The sequence below is a fragment of the Podarcis filfolensis genome (assembly GCF_964270895.1).
Source record: "Podarcis filfolensis genome assembly, chromosome: 1".
Classification (NCBI taxonomy): Eukaryota; Metazoa; Chordata; class Lepidosauria; order Squamata; family Lacertidae; genus Podarcis; species Podarcis filfolensis.
Window position 1 is genome coordinate 39526841 of NC_139604.1, and position 22183 is coordinate 39549023.

General features: G+C 42.8%; 1 protein-coding gene across 2 annotated transcripts in view; it reads right to left on the bottom strand.

Moving 5' to 3' along the window:
* Positions 1-2728, bottom strand: part of SPOPL (speckle type BTB/POZ protein like) — a 33585-nt gene extending 30857 nt beyond the window's left edge. The window contains exon 1 of one of the 2 annotated variants that reach the window (XM_083582932.1): positions 2237-2728. The gene's annotated coding sequence lies outside the window, so the exon portion shown is untranslated. Of the gene's footprint in view, positions 1-2142 lie in introns of both variants that reach the window. The other variant, XM_083582933.1, reaches the window with a different exon arrangement.
* Positions 2729-22183: the final 19455 nt, after the last annotated feature.

Consider the following 22183-nt stretch of genomic DNA (forward strand, 5'->3'; position numbering starts at 1 on the left):
AAATTAGATTCTAACCAATAGAGGCCATCAAAATATTGTTCAGAAAACCCATATTCCGGAGATATGCACAACAAAGAATTATGAGCTGAACTACCACAGCCAATTTTTTATTTAAGTACTTTAAACAACTGGGCCCTGAAACTAAAACATATACAGATTGTCAGCTGGCTAACTGCAAAATTACTAGTACATACACAGAAGGCAGGAATGGGTGAGGAACTGGTCTTTCAGTTTCCCCCCTACATGTTCAAAAGAAGACCTGTTCAACTAACCACTTACTTACCAGAAAAATGTCATTACCACACTGGAGGGGAAAGCGGGAGAGAGGGTGGAAGAGAGGAAGAGAAAGAGAGAGAGAGAGCCATCCAGAGCAACAGTGTATCTACCGTCTCATTGAGAAGAACATCAATAGTACTTTATGGAAGAATAAACTAGGCTGATATGTGTAGTACTGTACTTTGGGACTGGAGATTTCTCCAAGGCCTCAAATGGAAAAAAAAAGTCTTCTTTGCCTGCACACATTTTCAAGGTGAGCTTCCTTCAAAAAATGGATAAAGGTAAAGGGACCCCTGACCATTAGGTCCAGTCGTGCCCGACTCTGGGGTTGTGGCGCTCATCTTGCTTTATTGGCTGAGGGAGCCGGCATACACCTTCCGGGTCATGTGGCCAGCATGACTAATGCATGTGCTCAAATTATGATAAAAAAAACTGTATCAGGCAATATTCTAAGGGACTTCCCTTTTATAAACACAATAGTCAAAACACAGTGACTAGTTAAACATGTCCATCTGAAATACAGGGTGGTCAAGTGAAGTCTGGACCTCAAAAGAAACAAATGCGAAAAATTAACACCAGAGACCAATGTGAATTTTAATTTATAACAAGTCAGGATTTGAAATAAAGTGCGAGTAAAAATTCACAGCAAAATACCTTGGTAAATCCAAGAATACCTGCCAATATTGTACCAAGAATGGAGAGTGGCAAGATATAAAAGAACAAATAATCTTAAAGCACCTTCAAGATTGACAAATGTACTGTAGCATATGCCTTCAAATAATATAAGAAAAAACCTTCAAAATCCACATTTGGGCAGTACCTTTTTTGAGACGAACCAAAATTTCACAGAAGCATGACACATTTTTGAGTTCTACAGAACATCCTGCCTGATGACAAGCTCCGGAGAACTCAAAAACTTGTCACACTTTTGTAACATTATGGTTGGTCCCAATAAAGGCATTGTCAAAGTGTGGATTTTGGGGGAAGTCATCTGCGAGATCTGTAGGCCTCAACTCCTTAACCAATGAGACTCTTGCAGGGCCTGGGGTCTAGATTTTTCTGACACATGTTCTCAGACCACAAAAGATTACGCTAAGGCACATTTGTTAGCCTTTAAGGTGTCACAAGATCACCAGGTATTTTTCACAACTACTCTTCTTCAACAGAATTAGGACTGTCCTATAATTAAAACCCTGCGGAAGTTGGCCACGAAACACCTACAATGACATCTGGCCACGAAACATGAAATGACATCTTGACCCTGCCTCTAAGGCTGCAATCTTACAGGGGGAGTAAGTCCTGCTGATATTTAGTTTCTGAACAAACATGAAGAGGAGAGCAAAACACCACAGGAAGAAGGTTGGTGGGGGGTGAGAGAAAGAGAGATAAACAGAGGCAGAAATTGAGAGGAAGACTCATAAGAGTAGCAAGTAGAGAAAGCCCTTGTCCAACGAATCACATTCCCAAAGAGGTTTAAATTAGACATAAAATGACAGCACTGCATCAGAAGGAAGCTTTGATATATATGTGTGTGTGTTTACCAGAAAGCATAGGATAAAAGAAAACTGTATAAATATGCAAAGGCATCTGGGATTTCCTCCAAAAAAAAAAAGTATCCGGAAAAGAAGGTGCAGAAACATCCCAGGCTGCCCCTAGGGTTGGCAAGGCGAGAGGCCCTGCTTAGAAGAGGACTCCCCCCACCCACCTCTCTTGGGCACCAACCTCTCTTTTTTGGGGTGGGGGGGGCAGAATCATCACTAACAATTTCATGGGGAGGAAGTAAGAGGAGCCTCCCGTGAGAAGTGCGTGTGTGCATATTGTGTGTATGTGTGTGAGAGAGAGCGCTAAGTGTGTGAAGTGTGTTACCCGAGTGCCAATGCAGCCCCCGCCCACAGATAGGAGAGAAGGGCTGCCCCATAACCGACCCAGACTGAATCATCACCCCCCTGGATCCTTTTACCGGAGTTCGGCGCTGGCGGGGGGTCTCGGCCGGCCTCATACTGACGGGACTGGAAGAGGGGGCTCCGCTAGTCCGTGGCCCCCGCTGACGATGGCGTGAGGGGAAGAGGGCGAGGAGGGAGGAGGAGGAGACGGCGGAGGAGGGGGCTGTGGCGGAAGCGTCGCGTCCGGGCAGAGCTGCTGGCGGCGGAGCCGCATTTCCCCCTCTCTCTCTCCTCCCGTCACAAGCCTCCTCGGCCACCCCTCAGGTGGGGAAGCGAAAGCGAGGAGCCCGGCCGGCCCACCTTCGCGCACGGGCGCGGGGCCCCTCTCGGCTCCCGTACACAGGGAAGAAAAAGAGGGGGGGAGGGAAACGGGGGTGGGGGGAGAGAGCAAGCGAGAGAGAGAAACCCTCACAGAGGCGGCGGCGGCGGCGGCCGTAGGCAGCTGCTTGTTGCTATTACTGCTGCCGCCGCCGCTTCCTCACTTCCGGGAGCGACGCGGCGTGTGTGTGACGTCATGACGCAGCCGGGGCACTGGCGCGTGTGGTTCCCCCCCTCCCCCAAAAAAGAGCTGCGCCGTTCTGTAGGAGGGCTTATTTGAAGAAGAAGAAAAGTATTATAATATTTTTACTTTTTAAAAAAACGACCCGAACGCCTCCATCCGGGTACTTGCAAGGGAAGCTCCGGTTCTGCTGAGGGAAGAACGTAGGTGCCTGTATGAGTCCGTGCCCAATTCCATATTACTGTATAGGAACTTGCCTTTGGGCGCAAATACAACCCTTTGTGTGTATCTCACACACACACACACACAGAGAGACATATATATATATATATATATATATATATATATATATATATATATATACACATACATATATACATATACATATACGTGTGTGTGTTTAGATATATAGATATATCTCTATACACACACACACACACACACACAAATTAAACGTTTACACATACACAGAGAGAATATATATTTATTATTATTATTATTATTATTATTATTATTATTATATGCAAACCACCAAGTGAGAGTTATAGTTCATCTGATGAACTGGGCTCTGATTGACAAATGCTTTTAGGCCATGATAAAATTTAGTCTTTTAGGCTTCACAAACCTTTACTGTGGCTGATCACAGAATTATCCTGCCCTGGGCAACATGAAGGGCAGATTTGGTCCCACGTTGCTCAGCTGTCCATGAGCGCTCAGCCAGCAGAGGGAAGGAGGGTATACAATGCAAGTGTGTGCAATGCCATCTCTCACTCTCTTTTTTTGGCACGGTAATGGACACTGAGCATAGCGGCAAGCACAGACTTGTAAAATCCATTACCAACTGGCAGGTAGGGGAGGGGCTGAGCAGAGGGGACAGGCTTCCTTCCTCCACAGCCAACATGGAAATCAAACATGCTTCGTCTACCAACAGCCCACCCACCTAAATATAATTCCTATTGCTACCAGGCAACGAGTGTATTTGTAGACCACTCTTCATGATTGCCCATAGTGATCTTGGAGCAATTTCCGAGATAAATTACATTCAACATAGAATTACATTGAAATACGAAACTTAAAACAAGTCATTAATAAAATACAGCTGTGCAGAAATAAAACCTAAAAGTGTTAGGCAGGCTGCATGACTTCATTTCCTCCAAAGGCCCTATAGAACAGGTATGTTTTTACTTGGCGACAAGCCTTTCAGAATTGTTCCCATCCCTTGTTAAATACAAGCCTAGACAAGCCCAGTTCTGCACTGCACAGAGATTGGCAGAGGCCAGCCAAGTGCAGGCAGTGGCAGCTTCTGCTCATTCTGGCTGGCCTGCTGGACCCAAAGAGAACAGGTAGAGCAGCCTTTGACAACCTGGTGCCCTTCAAATGTTTGGGAGTGCAACTCCCATTAGCAGCAGCCAGCAGAGGGAGGTAGCAAAAGGCAGAATAGTGGTTGGTCCTTGCAACTCACTGGTCCAGCCCTATCTACCATGCTACCTGGAGACACACTCGCTGGATCATCACCTTGTCATGGTGAGTGGGCTTGCACGTTCCTATGACCCTTGTGAACGAAGCTATCAGGAATCTCATACTCCCAGCAGGGTCACCCAAGGTGGTAAGGTCAAAGGGTTCCATCAACAGTGTCTCCGAAGAATTTTACACATCACTTGGGAAGACAGGTGAACTAATTCCAGTGTACTGGAAGAAGCAAAGATCACCAGTGTCAAAGCAATGATTCTTCAACATCTATTTTGGACTATTCATGTTGTTCAGATGGCTGATTATCATCTTCCAAAGCAACTACTCTATTCTAAACTTAAAAATGGAAAGCGTAATGCTGGTGGTCAACAAAAGAGGTTTAAAGACTCTCTCAAGGTAAATCTAAAAAAAGTAGGATAAACACCAACAATTGGGAAACATTGGCCTGCAGTTCTCCAACTGAAGAAAAACCTTTACTGAAGGACTTTGAAGATGCTTGAACTCAGGACACAAGGAAGAAACACGCTAAGAGGAAGGCACGTTTAGCAAACCTTCACCTTGATCAACTCCTGCCTGGAAACCTGTGTCCCCACTGTGGAAGGATGCGTGGCTCCAGAATTGGCCTCCACAGTCACGTACAGACTCACTGTTAAGACCGTGTTCATGGAAGACGATTTTACTCGGCTATGAGTGATCGCCAAAGAAGCTACCTAGAAATAGAAGGTTAGAATCCTTTTTCCTTGAACAAATTATTTTCATATCTGTCATAAGTGTCTGCATAATAGGTTTTTTTAAATGGGGGTGGAGTATCTTTATAATGGCAGTTGTGTTAGGGGGTAAGATGAAATATGGTATCAAAGGCAGTGAAAATCCAAAGTAGACCTTCTCATTCCTTTCCCCTCCTTTCATCTCCAGGGGGAAAAATGCAGTTTATAGAAACAACTAAAAAGTTGTTTTATTTTAGTTGAATATCTAAATATGCTTTTTGAAGACATTGTTATGAATTTGGGGATACAGCCTACCCCCCATCCCTATTCTAATTCCTAGATCAATTTCTGGAATAGCCAGGCCAGCCTGGTAATGGCTTGCTATGTATGGGTCTTTAAGGTAACAAAGGAAGTGGCTCTGTGCCAGATGCCAAATGCGTGGACCTCCCTCCCTCAACTGTCTCTCAGCTAGAAAGACAAAAGACCAGAGTGGAGAGTTGAGTTATGTGAGCCAGAAGCTGGAAGAAAAGCTGCAGGCTGGCCAGGCAAAGAGAGAGATCAATGACTGATTTCTTTTTTAACCCAAGGCTGTGGCTATGGGAGAAACAAGACCCTTTGGGGGTGTTAATGCTGTGAACCCCTCCACTGCAGGCTCAAGTTATATATGTGTGTGTAAATAAACCATATATTACATTCTCAAAGGAAACACGAACCCTGGGTAAGTGCCTGGAACACCGCTTGGAGATTAGAGTGGCATGCAACAATATTCTTCCAGAGTTATAGATGAGCTCTCCACTTTCCTAACTGAATGCCGTGTCTGATCACTTCTGGGGTGGGGGTTGCAGAAACATCCTTGCCATGTTCTTCCCTTGGAGTCATTCAAAATGATAGGATACAGGACTCAAGAGCTTCCAAGCTTTATACAGGCATTACTATTTTGTCTTGCAAGCACAAACAATTTTCCATGCTTTCGTAAGTTAATGATATTTTCTCCTTCCCCTGCATTTACATGAGTTTAAGGGTATTTGTTTGCATGGGACATGAAACGCTGGGTTGTGGAGCTGAATACTGTGTGAAATGGGGAGCCAGAGAAGGAGTTTGCTGTAAAATGCATAATTTACAAAAGAGAAATGTAAACTTTGTAGAAAGAAAACAGCAGCGAATAAGTTCTGTCTAGGTTCCTAACTTGTCATGTAAGCAAGATAATTGTAGCACATCTTAGGCCTGAGCTTCATGGGCAGCAGCATGGGGTTCTTCTGCTTTGAACCACTGCTTCTGCAGCAAAGGGATTCTGACCCAAGGTAAGAGTTCATGTTTGGGCAGGCAGAGGAAGGCAGGACAAAGTAAGTCAAAGATGAGGCAAGGCAAGGATTTCAGGATTCAAGTGATACCACAGACACTACCTAGCTGATACCACCCCTTTAAGACTGGTTTATGGGAATAGGTTAGAACCTCAGAAATAATGAGCTCACATACAACAGTCTCCTGTTAAGACTCCAAGATAATTGGGTGGAAGGGGTGAACACCTGTGGTCTAAGTTCCCATATAGCCTGGATTGGTGGGAGCTCTTTTGACAGCATCTTGTTCCGTTTCTCAGCCTACTCAGATTTAAGTGTAAGTTTTTGTGTTATTTAGCTGGATTAGTTAGTGTTTGTTGCTTTCTTACCTTCTGAGTTATTTTAATCTGTGTAATTATTTGGAGTTTTTCACTTTCGTAGAGTTTTGTTTTAGTAAAGTCTGTGTATGATTTTATGAAATTTGGTCTGGTCTGGGTTCCTGAACCTTTTAATTTTGACCACACTTTGCTTCTCGGAGGAAGGGTCATCTGCCACAGGCACTCTCTGCAGCTGCCTTTTCTGCTGGTTAAATAGATCATGGTGCAACTCTTCCTCTACTACTGCTGCTGTAGTCAAGGCTTGGCTACTGAAGCAGCAGTCCTTTCATGTGAGCATCCCTGGGAGGCAGGGACCTCAGCTTCCCTGGTCAATTTCAGGGGTTCTCTAAGTGCTCACTGTTCACCATGTCTGGGCTCTCTGAAAATATGGCACAAACTCTGAAGGCTGTAATTGTAAACACAAACCAGGGAGTAAACCCCATTGCACACAGTGAGAGTTACTTATTACTTACAGCCACATTATCTGAACAATGGCCCACCAAGTAAGGAAGCAACACCAGTTAAAGAGAGGCAATTCAAAGTAATCACTTAAGACACATTACTTACCCAATAAGTGTTCATGTGACTTCAGTTAAGGCTGCTCTGGCTGCTACTCCAACCACAATATGAGACCAGCAAAAAGAAGGCGAGCAGGGTGGGTTGGGGGAATTTCCCTGGCACTTTGTTTATGTCTGCAGTAACACCCTTGAGCTTTCCTTCTTCCCATTTTCTTTTGCTTTGGTTTGACTGTCAGTTTCCTCTTGATGCATTTCCTCTCCGCAGGTGCTTCCTCCTCTCAGGACTATGAGCTTTATTTCTTCGTTTTCTTTTTGAGCCGTATCGCATAGACACCTGCGCACCTTCACACTCCATTACCCCATAACAAATGCTAAACAGAAGAAGGAAGAAAACACCATATGCGTGAGATTCGAATGAAGTTAGGACTGTGCAGTGTTAGGGGGAAATGACCAAGACACAGGGTAGTAAGAATGAGTGAATCGTTGGTGGGGAAGTCTGGGAGAAGTGATGGTGGAGGAGGAATCCCAGGGAAATAGCTAAGGTGAAGGGCGCTGTAGGATAACCTGAGAGAAAAAATACAAGGATTGCAGCACAAAACCTTAATTGTGATAGGGCCTGGGGTGAGGAACAGATCTCACAAACTGTCCAGTGTACATTCAGGTGCATATTTCTGTGAAAAGGACCCCCTTCAGTCTGAAATCTCAAGACAGGTTTATGCTGAAAGAAGTTGTACTTAACATCAAGAGGATGCATTTTAAATAATAAACAACACATTTCCATTCCACCTTCTTTCCAAGGAGTTCACAGTGGCATATATAATTCTCCCCTTTCCCCATTTTATCCTAATCACAACCTTGTGAGGTAGGATAGGCTGAGAGACAGCGACTGGCCCAAGGTCACCCAGTGAGCTTTCTGGCTGAGGAGATTTATTCCTGCTCCTCCCAAGCTCTAGTCCAGGACTCTAACCCCTACACTACATTGGCTCTCTATTAGAGTGAAGGGTGTCTAACGTGAGTTTTCAGGGTGGGGTAGCTTATTTTCTAGAAGCAGAAGTATTTCACATTAATTATAAAAATATTTACATGCACCTGTATCATTAAAAATATACCACAGCGGTCTACAGCAATATATAAACATAAAAACATGCAGTAAAATAATAAAAAGTTAAAAGCAAATTAAAAGCAAAAGAATTGAAAACAAACACCATTAGGCCATTGTGTGTGGTATACTCTAATTCCCTGCCCAGAATAGAAAAGGTGTGAGGTGGTGTTCAAAAGTTGGCACGGAAGGGGCCTGCTGAATCTCTCTTGGCCGGATGCCCCACAGGACTGGGTCGAGAACACTAAAAGCTCTGTTTCTCCTAGTCATCAAAGGAGTCACCCCAACTGGAGAAAGACCAGAGACGCTCCTACAGGTTATCTCAAGGGTGATAGAGATGACATAGAAAGGTTCAGGCAATCCCTGAGTTTTCCTGGACCTAAGTTGCTCAGGGCTCTTGTAAATTAATGAAAGAACATTGAACCTGACTTGGTAGTAGATGGGCAGCCCATGGAGATGCTTTGACAGTGATGTCACATGTTCTCGACCAGAAGCTTCCATCAGCAATCTGACTGCAGCATTCTGCACCAGCTGGAGCTTGTGAACCAGACCCGGGGGCCAAATCATCATTTGGAAAGTTCAGCAGGCTTATAAAGTCATACGTTGTGTTGCATCCACTTTTTGTTGCATCTTTTCGCGTTATGGGTTACTTCCAGGTTTTGTCACTCGCACCTGTGCAGATGCAGCACTTCGAGTTGCGGATCTGGAACAGATCCGGTCCATAATACGAGGTACCACTGTAATCACGCTTTCAGGCTCTAAAGAAAATATTGTACTTTTGGACTGTTGAAAGCAGGTGCCCATACACACTATACGCTTAAAACATATTTGAAGCACAATTTTCTCCTCAAATAGTTCTGGGCACTGTAGTTTATCCCTCACAGAGTTAGAATTCCCAGCAACCCTTCATATACTGGTGTGCCCAGAATTCTTTGAGGGCCAGAATGTGCTTTGAATGTGCTTTTATGGTGTAGTATATATAAACCCTAAAAACGGCACTGAAACAGACTGTTTTGAATGCGATTTGCTGCATGTATCTTTCTCAGGTTGCAAGCTACTCTTGAAACACTTCTTCACTACTCTTGTTACACACTTACTTTAGGAATTCTATCTTCAGTGATTAACGTATGACTCATTCTTCCTTTCATTTATGGCTTCTTGTTTTTCGCACTTTTGGGAAACCACACAGTTTTTTTGACTGTTTCCCTCTGCTTCCTTCCTCAAATCAGTAACATGGTTTAACACTGTTCTTTTAATTTCTAATCCTTGAGGATTCTTTAACCAATTTCTAGATTCCTTTCCTCATCAAAATAAAGCTGAAGCAAAGACTCGTTATTTCAACAGCTCCACCAGCTTTCAAATAACAGATTTGTAGCCCTTATCAACATAAGCAGTTTGCCGTTATTAGAGGAGGCATTTAGGACACTTCCAGGCTGTTGCTGTTTCGGAGTGGAATTCAGTGACATGCCGGCAAATTCATATTGCACAATCATAGTTGATTGGGATGTCTTGCAAAACATGCCCACTTTGCCAAAATATTGGATTTATTATTATTATTATTATTATTATTATTATTATTATTATTATTATTGCAATAAGGAAAGTGATGGGGAGATGCATTGGAAAGTTGCATGATAACATTCGCTTTAACACAATGCCATTTAACCTCCCAGCAAACAAATCAGGACAAATGTTCAATAAACAGGTTATCTGGAATCACCTTTATTTTATTGTGGTGACCATGAAGACACTAGCTTCATCTACTATCTCAAAACCAATGAGAAACATGGGATTGCTGAACATCAAACTCACAGTATGCTGTTTATGGGGTGCAATTATAAGACAAAGAAGTTCTGGGGCACATTCGACACCATTGATTCCCTGAACCGCTGAAAATTTCAGCCCTAAGAGGCAGGGCCTGCAAATTGGGAGAGGAAGGGACTGTTACACAGGCCACTTGCCATGTGGACTTGTATGGACTGGCCTGGTTTTCTTTTGGCAAGGAACAGATGCAATAAATTATCATATCTGAGCTATGGGAGGTGGGGGGAGGGAGGAACCCTGCCAAATGGATAAGGAATACATATAAACCACACTAAACTTGAAGGAGCTTCATAGGTTCGGTGCCTGTACAGGCTTTCATTTGTAACTGCTGACATCCCGTTTGCATTGTGGCACTTTCCACACCTGATTCAGCAGACATTTTGTATAAGCTGTGTCTGCTAATGAGCATAACTTTTAGGAAAGTATCCCTTCAGATTCCAATTCCTTTGGTTCCCACTAAGAGTCGATGCTATTTCCTGTGAGAGAGGGTTTTTAAAAAAATTTTTTTAATAATAATCATAATTTGAAACTATTCAAAGCTCAAGAGGAGGAAGGAGTAATTTAAAATATTGATTATTCAATATAAAACTGAATAGTGTAATTTCCATGACCAACAATAAAGTTGGGATGAGCTGGAAACTTATAAGGAAAGCTTCCTTGAAATGATGTGACATAAAGAATATTCACCAAAGAATTTCTCACAGGGTTTTACTGAGCTCCGGAGGGGCTCTCTGCAGGCTGGTTTTGAATCTGGAATTACTAGAGTATATTTCTTCTACAAAAACATTGAAGGTTTCATAAATCCACTTTCATTGGCCATCTGTGAAATCCTGAGGTGGGCATTTTTAGAACAGCCTCCCTAATGGGAAGGAAGGAATTTCATTAGGCAGACTTGGGTGGAATCTACATATGTATAAATGTTCTGAAAATGCTTTTTTTAAAAAGTGTTTTTAAAAATACATTGAATTTTCCATAAGGCTCACCATCACATCTAGTGTCACATTGGATATTGCACTTAAAACACACTTAAAACGTTTTATTTGCAGCTGTATAGCTGAGTCCTTATACACATTTAAGAAAAGCACTTTATTTTTATTCAGTTTTATTCTGTTTCATTCTGTATGAAAGACAAACATACAGTAAGAAGTAATAGCGACAAACACGTGTATTTGGCATAGTTCAATCTCTCCCTTTAACTACAATGGAAGGAGGCGGGGAAAGAAAGAAGGAAGAACTGAACTCAGCTCTCTTCCATCCTGGCCATAGTGAGCTGGCAGAGCTTCAGAAGTGATGTTAGCTCCATCACAGATTCACCACCACCACCACAAGACAGCTCTGCAAGAGTGTAACTGGATGAAGATTTCGTTTTAGTTATTTTTCTCTCAAGTGTGTCACCAAACCTCCTGAATGCTCCTAATGCTAATTAGTTGGGGAAAATTTATACAGCATGCTTTCAATCTTGTAGTGCTCCAGTAATGTCAAGTGCGTTTTAATCACAGGCATAAATAATGAGAATATAATGTTTTGAAAGCTTCCATGAACAGTGCTGATGTGGAGGAAGGGAAGAAACCTGCAATAATAAAGCACTAGATCTTCTTGAATGCGAGTCGGGGGTGGGGGGGAGTAGGGACGGCTTGTATGTATTCTTCTTAACAAGTAAGCCCACTTTATCTTGCATGTGCAGTAGCAGCTGGCAGGGTGGTTGTAGAGGGCAACATTGCTTACCTGGCTTCTCAAAGCCATGCATTGCTGCTATTCACCAAAAATGAGAAGGCAAAAGTGGCTGGAAGTCCTGGTTTGGGCCCCAGATCAGAGGGGGCCACACACAACCCTAACATATACAGTATATATCTTTCTTTTTGGGAGAAAGAGTAACATCTGCCTAAAAGCAATAAAAAAATCCTATGCCATCTGCGCTTTTGGGCATCAGTTTGTCAGAACTTAAAAATGTGAAGCATAGTTTGAGCCTAAGATGTGAATTGGAAGATGTGTAAACTTTTATAAAATAATAATAACAATATAGGACAATCAGGATTGCATATCCAGTCATCTGGTATGGATTCTTTTGTTGCGATTCCTGCATTTCAGGTGGTTGGACTAGATGACCCTTACAATCCCTTCTGACTCTACCAGCTGAAAACTGGTTTGCACACACATGCATTGTTGTTCTGTTACACACACACACACACACACACCCATTCCAGTGACTTTTCCCAGGTTTCTATGTCCTTCACCAGATGTCAATAAAAACTATAGTTTTGGCCACCTTCTAAAGTTGAACTCACAGCTGGGCTCTTGAGGAGCTCTTGAGGCAGCAGTACTTGATAATTCTCCTATTGACTCAACAGAACTTACTGATTCATATTCTGAATATATGAAAATTGCACCTGTAACGCAGCTCTAGCCTGCTAGGAGCAGGTGTAAATAGCCAGGCAGGAAATGCTACCAAACCATCAAAGATTGGCGAAATGTGTTCAACACTACACTGCTGTCTTTGTGCTATGGCTCAATCAATTTCCTTTATTCGACCGATAGTCAGAAATAAAACATTACACAATAATTATAAACTATAACATCATAAATAAGGTAGGGCCACAGACCTCTCACAGATAACCCACATCAAAGCATTCAGTTATACGTTTCCGACACTTGAGTGCCAGGAAAAGGAATTTAGCCACTGACAAAGTTGTTTTCCCAGAAGACTTATTTAGCAGATATGCTGTCTGCTTTCCTCTTTGTCGGGAACTGAGCTGGGGTAAGTATGGAGTTATAAGGTACTGTCTTAAATCGTTGTAGATGGGACAGCTCAGTAAAATGTGCTCTGTGGATTCTACCTCACCCAATGCACAGTGGCATAATCTCTGGTCATATGGGACTCCTCCATATCTTCCCTTCAGAACCGCCGAGTCAAGAACATTCAGCCTAGCCACAGTAAATAGTCTGCGGTATTCCACGTAGTGGATATCCGCCAGGTAGCGAGCTGGAGCAGCCCGATACAACTGCTCCCCCAGAAACAACCCAGGTTTCACACGGGCTATGTCCTCCTGTCTGGCAATATCCCTTAATCTTTGAGCGATCACCGCCTTTGCTTGGCTATACGTCATGGACTCTATATAAAGGGAGGACAACCCGCACTTCTGCACTTCCTCCACTATCTCTCCTTCCCATGGAGATTTAAAGTTATCCCTCAGAATCAAGGGGGCCAAACCCACCGGTCTGAAACAGAGCTTGAGCCATAGCCATAACTTCGGTGTGCTATGGCTAACAAAGTTGTACACAGATATGCAGCCACAACAAGCACATACAGCCCTGTTCTCACTGACTGACTGGAGTAGTAAGATTATACTGGCAGGCCCTGCTTCACTCTCTGCATTCCCACTGCCTGGAACCCAGATCGCTGAACCTCCAGACAAAGTGAGAATAGGTTCTTCACACATACAACCGTATGCACAATCATCCAGAGCCTCTGTGGCTCAAACCAGAAACTATTACACCTATACCTGCCCAATGAGGTGACACCAGCTGTAAAGGCAGTTTAGTAGCCTCAGGTCCTGGGCTGAGCCCACCTACCCACAATGGTCTTTATATCCTTCTGGAGAAGAAGGATAAGAGAGCTTCCTGTTCCAGTGAAGCCTGCCTTGATCAACAAGGCCTTCCTTAGCTCCTGGGTATTCCTGTATCTTTTGTTCCCAGCTTGCTTCTCAGTATCTCTTGATTTACGCTTTGTCCTCAAGTCCTGGCTTTATCCTAGTGCATCTGAAACTGTTGCCCATAGCCTAGCCCTCACAGCAGTTAGGTGTGAACTATGCGCATATGTTCATTCAGGCAAGATTCATTTTAAAAATGTGCAAACTCCATCACCACAGACAAATTTCAGGAATAGGCGTAAGAGAATAGTGATACTTTTAAGGGAGATATGTGGATAAGGTGGTTTGAAGGATCCATATACAGGTTTAAGAGAGGTCATGGGCAAAGTGGTCTCTGGTGAACAACCCTTGTTCCCTGGACGCTTACTGCCAGTCAGCTGGGCCTGGACACCATTTTCATTTAGCCCAATACCTCTTATGTAGCATTGTTTTGGGGCATTATGAGAAGGTAATGTGGAGCCCAGACCCAACTTCCAGATGTTGCTCAGAATACAAGGCTGGAGGAAAGCATTTTTAAGGGTTCAAGAGCGCAGTGGGTCAGTGCATCTGGCTGTTAACCTGAAGGTTGGTGGTTCGAGCCCAACCAGGGTCAGCTGTGGGCAGAATTCCTGTATTGCAAGGGGTTGGACTAGATGACCCTCTGGGCCTCTTCCAACTCTACAATTCCATGATTCTAAGTTCTCCAAGGATGCGAGGTGCTGATGACAGGCCTGTCTCTACAGTGTTGTTGCAATTACAAACACTTCAATTGCAATGTATTTCGAGAAACGTAACTGCCAGTGACACTTACAGAAATGAAACTAAAAACTGTTAACATGAAAGAAAGAAAATGTTTTGTTAATCCAAACTGTGCTTGATAGAAAACTTCTGATTTGATATGTAGGTTTCATCCAAGCAGTGATCAAAAGAAGAAATACCTCCATCCTGGAAAACAAATTAGGAGAACTAGTTTTAAAGCTTTTATAAGTAGTAGCTGAGTGCGCTTCTGAAATTAATATTTTTCTCTCTCTTAAAAAATTAAAATATTCCTTCGGTACGACTCCTCATTAATTGTGTTCATTACACATGGGCTAGTTGTGAGAGTGCATCCATAAGGGTTGTTTGGAGTGACAACTCTTGAATTCAAAGGGACTCCCAGCTAAAAATATGGCTGGCTATCCTTTCAATAGATCTGGAGCCATTCAAACAATTTCTACACAGGCAATGTAATCTTCCTCCAAGGTTTGGTCCCTGCCAGGTTTACTCTGATGCCAGACACAATCGCATCTAGATAAGCAGTAACATCTTTGCATGTCCAGGCTCACTGAGACATAAGACCCAAGAAGCCATTCATTGCTGGCCAGTGCTAAAAACCACTTGATCTGACAGTAGCCAGTCCATATACTGCATTAGGTTTATCTGTCTAATGCAGAAAGGCTTGTCGCAACCAGCTCTTCACTCATTCTTGTAGAGAAAATAAACTAATCTATGTGGAAATTAAACTTGGTGGCAGATCTTGCTAGCCATTTTACATGACTAGCCAAATGGCAAATCTGCCCATTCGCAAGATGCCATGATTGCTGATATCCCGGAAGCATGGTGTGGTTTGGCCCAACCCTAGGTAACTATGTTCCTGACTAAAATAAGGGTTATCTAGAGTAGCACTGAATTGATTACAGGAGTATTAAAGTTATGCAGGCTTTAGTATTGCGTTGCTGTTCTGTTATGACACAGCTCACAGCTATGTAACAGAATGGGCAATTATAATCATAGCTTGGCAAACATTAAAACTATATGAAGAAAATGCTCTTAGCTTCACAGTGGGGGTAAAAAGGAAACGCTAAGGCCATGTTATTCGCTTTGTTTGAAAAATGTAAGCAGGCATCTTTCAGGGTCACATTCATAAGACAAATTGCACATGAGATTTTCAATATGTCATAGAAAAAGAATAGATCCCAATACCTTAAAGAGAAGCTTTTGAATGGATTGTATGATCTGAGAATTTATAACCCTGCTAATAGAATCTTCTCCACACAGTAATGGAAACACATTGCTCAAACAGGAAGAAGTATTTGTTTTCAAACTTTCTAAGCACGCCACCAAACCTGAAGTAGCATCACTTCTCATGCTTTCAAAGTAGGATATTAATACATGCAGCAAAAGATTTGTCTGGTAAGACCAGCGCCCATCCAGTCTGAATGCTCTTCTCCCTGCAATCCTTGGAGTGTGGGGACTTGGTAGTTAATAAGTGATAATGAAAATGCACTCTGCATCTCCTCAGGAGCACTCTTGTTTACTGTGCTCCATATCTGAGCCCTACAATAAGTTCTGCTCTACCAACGTGGAATTGCATCTATACTGTATATTTAAGGCAAGTGGCTTCCCCAAAGAATCCCGAGAGCTGCAGCTTGTAATGGGTGGTGGGAAATGTAGCTTTGTGAGCTGCAAACTACAGTTCCCAAAATTCTTTGGGGGGGGAAACCATATGCTTTTAATGCATGGTGTGGATGTGCTGAGAGTTGAAAAGGATCTGAAAGAAACGCCAGTCCAACTCGCCCCACCCCCCCCCGGCTCAGTGCAGGACACAATCCTTGACAGATGGCAGTCCCGCTTCTGTTTGAATGCCTCCAGTCATTAAACGCACCCTGTATCTGTAAGACTGATGAGACAGTATGCTGCTAGATACACACACTCGCTTTTCCCATGCAGTTGAAATGTGCTTGAGATGGAGGGGGAAAGACTTATAAATGGCGGGCCAGGATGGGTGTGTAGCCACTTAGTTTTGCATAAGTACATATGGCAGAAATGGGCTAATAATGATTATGCTAATATTAGTACATTTTATCTCATTTATGCATACACAGAAGCACCAGGGGAAAGTATCAGCCCCTATAAAATAGCCATGAAGAATTGAAGTTGCTTCTCTTAAATGCTTTTTTTTAAAAAAAAAAACACTTCTTGTTCTCCGTAATATATTGGCACCGTTACAATTAATAGTCTGTTTGAATCTCCATTAAACCTTCCAGAGGTTTACAACTCAGGCATAAAATTTCACTCTGGGCTGAAACTTGTTATCTAAAGTCTCAGCCCAGAAGCTATGCTTTTTTAAAACAATTTGTTTCATTAAACAATTTGCCTTTAACTGGAAGCCTTTCATTTTCAATTAATTTCAAGCCGTGTGATGTGTATTCCCTCAGTCTGGCACAGCACACACACACACACAAAAATCAATTTGAAAGCAAGTGGAATAGGACATATGGGTTTTGGGGGGGGGGCAGTGTTGGGTGTTGGCTTGGAAAAGGCTATGGAAGGCAGCTCAAAGGAAATGGTGTATTAGCCATGCGCTGGAAGGAACCTCTTGTTGGATTGCCCTAAAAACCACAAGGATTGTCCAGCCAAAGTTCAACACTGTGGAATCCCCTTTATTTCAACATAAGCGAGTTAACGGATGCACCATTTGTTCACTGACGTCAGAAGGACAAGTGCCAAACTTTGGCTGGTTAATGTCCAGGAAAGCATGTTCTAGATGTCATACAGAAGTTGCCCAGAAACTGGCAACTAGAGTACAAGCACAGAGGCTGCACATGTAAAAAAGGAAAGAGCTTCTGCTCTGGTGTCAGGGCTGGAGTGTTGGACTAGGACCAGTCAGGGACCAGTTTCTAATCCTTGCTCCATCACAAAACTTACCCTTGGATGACCACTCTCATCAGGGTGTTGTGAGGATGAAACTGGTGGGAGTGGGGAGAACCAGGTATACTGTCCTGAGCTCCTTGGAGGAAGGGTGGGGGAAATATGTAATCAATGCAATAACAGAAAAGATAATCCAGATGGGCAAAAGTGCCTTGCTGAGTTCAGTTCCAGCCCCTGTAAGTAGCTGATCACCGCCACATAGGCTCATGACTGTGCTAGTTAGACTTTCCATCCATGTGAGCATCTGAAACCCCACCTGCTCCTTCCCACACCAGCATTTAGAATGGCACAATGACCTCCCCATACGCTGTTCACCCCACCCTCCATTACTGTCTTTCACATGAGATGTGATTGGTTTGGAAACCCATCATTCAGCTTATCAGACACTTGATCCCCAATTCCAAGTTTTAAAAGAACTCAACCCTGAATGTTTAATATTGTGTAACAAGAAGAGCGGCGAGACTTGGTGGTGTTTCACCAGTACTCTATTATAATTTTTTAAAATAAAATAAATGTTTTCTTTCCTTAATAAATCGTCCCTTATTTCTTTTCTTTCAAGCAGTCGGAGGTGATGGGATTTATTGTGTCATTGGATATAGTAGCGTCAGTCTCTCATTTCACCACAGTAAATAGAATTTTTGATTACATCGCTGCAGGAGTTCATTCTTGTCATTGCACCTAAGTAGCAATATGTATAGGAGGCAGAAACAACAGGCAGTTCCCCACCTCCTCTCATTTTTAAGAGAGAGAGAGAAATTCTCTCTTGGGATAGGATATTCTACTTCTGCGGGGAACTTTCCACTAACCGCTTCTGAAATACGCATTTCAGTTTGAAGGTGTTCAGAAATCATCAATGCACAACAATATTATAACGATTACCGTAAATGCAGGCAGTATGTGCAAACATCATTTTTTGGTGCTTACCTTTGTTTTGCCTTCCACAATATTGCTATCTGCTAGAAATGCCCCATCTCTTGATTATCTTTAGCTGCTGGTGGTGGCGGCAGAGAAAATGAGAGATGGGTAGCAATTGAATAGAATGCTTGCATGAGATTTGACGGGTTAAAAGTAGGTAAGTAAAAAATGAAGGCAGCCTTTTAAGTGTGAAAATGAAGAGCAGAGAAGGCTCTGATTAATAGAATGCAACAGCTGCCTTAACCCAGGTTAGGTTAGTCATTCATTCAGACCAGCGCTGTCCAGCATTGTCTTTCTTTTTTTTTTTTTTTTTTTTTTTTTTTTTTAATAAACTTTATTGTTATTCCAATAGTTAAAAAGAAAAAAAGCACATACAAAATATTTCATCCATAGAAGCAGCAGAAAAGAAAACAAAACGAAGAAAAGAAAAAAGAACCAAGTTCAAAATCCATACCATCTAAGTACTGTCCAGCATTGTCTTTCAAGGTATTTAGGCAGAGTTTGTTTCCGTCAACTGTTATGTTATATTTTCAACTGGAGATCCCATGGATCGAACCAAGGACTTGTTCCATTTAACTTCTCCTCATTCATACTCAGGGGTGCCAACTTGAATAAAATATGGGGGGCGGGGAGGTAAGCTCTGCCCCGCACAATCAGTCACATGATACAGTGTGCGCACACAGTTTGAATGGCAATGCTCATCAGCTTTAGGGCCCTAGCCCCCTCTAATGTTTTATGGGGTGGCGGTGAAGGGACTTTGGCCCCTAGGAGTTGGCTCCTATGTTCATACTACAATATGTACAGTAATAATTAGCTACCAGTAAGTGTAGCTTACTGTAAGTGTAAGTGCTAGTATTGGAACGCAACACCCTATACAGCTTGCCAGGATAGCTAAAAGACTGCTTCATCTTCTACTTATCATTGTCATTATCTCCTACTTATCCAACCAATCACTGCATTCTGCAAGAGAGGGAATCTTGCAGATATCAGGAGGTCCATTCCACACAGTGCTGGAATCAGGCCTTTACTGTGGTGGCACCTCCCTTTTGAAACTCCTTCTCATTGCATATCAGACAGGTGTGTTCTTCATTGTCTTTTCAGCATCTGCTGAAGTCATTCCTCTTTCAGCAACTATAGTCTTTATCCCAGTTGGAAACTGTCCTGGGTCTGAATTTAATTTATGTATGTGCTGCTTTTTAAAACTGTTTTTAATAATTGTTTTATTTCATTCAATTGTTTTTATATGTGCAGTTGTTTTAGCCACTTTTATATATGTAATTGCTATTGTCAGTTGCTTCGGGATGCTGCATGGAAAGCGGATAATGAATGAAATAAATAAATAATAATCAATACAATGATATTTAATTTGTTAATATAAAGTCACCCAATAATATTGCTCTCTGGGTGGCTCGCAAACATAAAATTATAAAATACTGTTAAAACACAATATTATAAAATAACTACTTGCAGCTTGTATTTCGTTCTGGTTCAACAAGACAAGAGACCCTCTGGGATACACTTGCTTGCTTACTTGGAAGTAACTTTCCTGCCCCATGTTCAGTAAGGTTTCCTCCTTAGTAAGTATATTTCAGATTGCAGCCTTAGGTGGTGGATATTTTTCTCATCTACTTTCTCATCTATTCCATACAGATGGAGCAAATGGAAAATGCAAACAACATAAAGGTTAATAGAAACAGTGACAGCCCCTTAATTGTAGCAGAGTAAACACCGCTCTGCAATTATAGTTAATGCTTATCTTTGTTTTTCATGCAATGATCAACCAATGAGGCATGCCTCCAGCATGAGATGAAAAGTGGGCATCTGGATCTGTTTGTATAGTTATCAGACTAATGCAGAAATGATGCCCAGCTCATTTTCTGAACATACTCAGTTCAGTCTCTGCATAACTCACCTGGAAAATGCAAAAATCTAGGCTGCCAGCAAAACCCGCCCAAATAATACACATGCCTAATACAGCATTGTGGCTTATTTCTGACCTCCTAAATTGCACTGGAGAAGGCATTGAGTACCTATCTCTGCTGTTACCATTTGGCAAATCACATACAGTGCTTACCTCATAATAGCATTAGCAATTTACTTTCAAATATATTTTTGCTACTTTTGGGGGGGAGGGTGAGCACTCCCCTTCGTTTTATCCATTGGACCAAATCTTCCTAGATGAAAGGTTTCCTTTAGGGTTGCCAGGACACAATCTGGGGAATATTTAGATATCTTTACTTCCACCATAGGAGACATGATAGCCGCAGCTTTCCCTCGGGAGCAGAAGTGGCTAAATAAAGCAGGCTGAATCCAGAAAGGAAGGAGCTTGGCAAACTTTACTTGAGTTATAAACAGGTAGACAGAACAAAACTGGAGCAGTGAAGCTGCTGCAAATAAGTGTACCAAACATAGTTAGCTAGTCAGACAGCGAGCTGAGCAAGGCTTCTAACTAGAGGTGTCATCTTTTCTAGGTGAGGGTGCCTGACATGAATGTCCGGACGTTGTGCATGTGAAGACATGAGGAGCCAAGGGGCAGAGCTGAACACCCTCTGAGCATTGAGGTGGCCTGGCCCCCTCACAAAAAGAACATTGGGGGAGGGCTGAAACTGCCTCAGCCCCAAGGAGACAGTGCCTATGCATCTAACAGAATGAAAATAGTACTGCAGGTTAGCATATACTGAACATGCTAGCCTTGCTAAAAGCCCCAGGCTGAAGGAAACATCCTTGGCTCTACCCACTTGCCAAGCAATCCCTTCCTTTGTGAGCCCAGTTTGCAACCAGGTCTCTCTGGACAGGACCAAGGCTGCTCAGGTCACCCTGAGTGACCCTTGCTCTTGCACCTACTAGCAGTTTTCGAACTTAACCATTGGCTTGAACTTTTTTGCTGTGGTCCCCTACCATTGCTATTCTGCTGTGCTCCTTTCTCAGGTCTGTTCCTGCCTCTCCCCCCCACTTCCTCTGATGCGAGGCCATTTGCAAATCACAACAGGTGGGTTCGGTGGCAAAGGATAGGCCCAAGGAGAAGCCATGCCTACTCAAATCTTTTTCTACCCAAAAGTGATATGATCATGTTCTGGCACCCCTAACTACATTTAATGGATTTCCCTTGGCTTACTCCCACCTCTGATTTGACTCACTTTATATAATTTAGTAATGCATGTGTGCAGGGTGCTGCCCGATTGCAGGATCTGCTCACACTTTCACCCCCCCCCCATCGATGCACTCCTGGCTGCTGTGCACAGCACCACTGAGTGATGACGCTTCACTTGTGCGATGGTGGTCGTGCCAGGATGCATGTACCTTTCTCCAGCCAACTGGCTGAGCCAAAAGGCTATTGGAGTGGGGTTTAGGTGAGGATCGGAAGGAAACCTCTCCTCTCTGGTGTATGTTGCCACATAGAGGCTCAGCCTGGATGCTGGTCAGCTCCTTCCTTTCCTGTCCTATCCTGGAGGCTTAAGAGACCCCTTATTCACCTTTATCCAGCGATCAATTGTCTTTTTGTGTGCTATATATACTCATGTGCTGACAATAATTGCAGAAACATTATTAACATGGCAGCACAAAATTGCTTCTGGTTTATAATTTCACCGAAGAGGGAGAATGTACAAAGATCCTTATACAACTCAACTAAACTGGTCAATAACGTATTTAATGGTTCAGAAACCACAAATGAATGAGTCTACACATGGCCCACATTGCAGTTTCAGCATGTAGTGTAGCAGTGTGCTCATTTTAAGCTTTCTTCAATCCTTTTTTTTATTGTACAGTTGGGAAGGACCCCAAGGGTCATCTAGTTCAACCCCTGCAATGTCCATATATAACAGAAACATGTAGAAAATACTATACAGGTGTAACCTGGTATTCAAATGCCTTGGGAGTCGAATGTTTTGGCTCTTGAATGATTGAAAACCGAAAGTGTTTGTTTCAGTTTTCAAACGTTCTTTGGAACCCAAATGTCCAAC